The sequence below is a fragment of the Trachymyrmex cornetzi genome, unplaced genomic scaffold, assembly GCF_001594075.2.
Source record: "Trachymyrmex cornetzi isolate Tcor2-1 unplaced genomic scaffold, Tcor1.1 scaffold517, whole genome shotgun sequence".
NCBI lineage: Eukaryota > Metazoa > Arthropoda > Insecta > Hymenoptera > Formicidae > Trachymyrmex > Trachymyrmex cornetzi.
The window spans coordinates 24,176-26,227 of record NW_017299826.1 but is presented as its reverse complement, the minus strand read 5'-3'; positions in this window follow the sequence as shown (position 1 = coordinate 26,227).

The following is a 2,052-nucleotide window of genomic DNA, read 5'->3' as shown; positions in this document are numbered from 1 at the left end:
CCGGCTCTCCTAGAGCCTAAGGACGAAGTGAAGTGCCTCCCGTTGAGTCGGTCCTTCCCCTAGCTTCCTTGCGGTCCGAAGCTTGGACCCGACGATACGGCGATTCAGTTCGTGTTACGTTCCCTCCCACAGATTCCATGCGTGCAGAGCCTTGGACGTAACACAGAAGAAATACTAAGGAACTTATATTTTTAACGTAGAATTCAATATAAATTATATGTTTTATTACTTGCGGTACACAACGTGTAATTATTTCACCTTAAGGTTGTCAAATATCTCCCTTCCGCTTTTTTTGTCTTTTGAATTTCGCGGCTATGTACAAAGCGCTACAGAGGTCGTATCTGGCAATACTATACACCATTTCAAAGGTCTTGACATAACCTACAAAACGACGCTATGCATGATTAGTTTGGATATTGCGTTCAACAGTTATAGACGTGTAAACATGGAGTTCACTAACGCCGAAATTCGCGCTATTTTAAAGTTTTCCTTCGTTAAAGGCAAATCCGCTAGAGAAACGTTCCGTGAGATTAATGGTGTTTTGGGGAATGGTACTCTATCACTTCGAACCGCGGAGGAATGGTTTCGACGATTCAGAGCCGGTGAAAACGAAACCATGGATAAGCCAGCCGGCGGAAGACCTGTGACGACGAATACCGATGAAATCATAGAAAACATCGAGTTAGACCGGCATGTGGCATCTCGTGACATCGCCCGGGAGATGGGAGTTAGTCACCAAACCATTTTAAACCATCTGCAGAAGGCTGGATACAAAAAAAAGCTTGATGTTTGGGTGCCGCATGATTTGACGCAAAAAAACCTTCTGGACCGAATCAACGCCTGCGATATGCTGCTGAAACGCAACGAACTCGACCCATTTTTGAAGCGGATGGTGACTGGCGACGAAAAATGGATCACATACGACAATATCAAGCGAAAACGGTCGTGGTCGAAGGCCGGTGAATCGTCCCAAACAGTGGCCAAGCCGGGATTGACGGCCAGGAAGGTTTTGCTGTGTGTTTGGTGGGATTGGAAGGGTATAATCCACTATGAGCTGCTCCCATATGGCCAGACGCTTAATTCTACCATCTACTGCGAACAACTGGACCGCTTGAAGCAGGCGATCGACCAGAAGCGTCCAGAATTGGCCAACAGGAGGGGTGTAGTGTTCCACCAGGACAACGCCAGACCACACACTTCGTTGATGACTCGTCAGAAGCTACGGGAGCTCGGATGGGAGGTTTTATCGCATCCACCATATAGCCCGGATATAGCGCCAAGTGATTACCACCTGTTCTTGTCCATGGCGAACGCCCTTGGTGGTGTAAAGTTGAACTCAATACAGGATTGTGAAAAGTGGCTGTCCGAGTTCTTCGCAAGTAAGGAGGGGGGCTTCTACGAGGGGGGTATTATGAAGTTGCCGTCTAGATGGAAACAGATTATCGAACAAAACGGCGCATATTTGAACTAAATCCGATCACTGTAACACTTTTTATAAAGCATTGAATAAAGAGCAAAAAAGCGGAAGGGAGATATTTGACAACCTTATATTTCGTTACATTGTTTTTTTTTAGGAGGAGAAGCATCTAAAAGATGTTACTGTACAATTTAAGGATGTATTAGACCTGCAAAGAAAATTAAATTTGGAAACATGTTTCATATTTCCATTTCAAATAAAATATATATATACATCTGAAAGTTATGTGAATAAAATTTTTTTTGTTTAATAACATATTCATGTAGATTATTTATTTTAATGGTTATTATTATTAGTTTAAAAATTAAAATTTTTTTAATCTCTCTCTCTTAAAAAAGTTTACATTTCTCTTGTATAAGTACTTTAAATATTCACATAAAATAAAAATGCGATTTTTTATTGAGATTCACTGATTATTGTTACAAAGATGTAGAACAAATAAATATTTTGTTTATTTAATGGACGGCTAGTTCATGCATCGTAATGTAACTCAACATAAATAATCCAGAATACATAATGCACTTTTAATAAGAAATTGAGATTTTTATCATTCATTCCATATATTGCATTTTCAT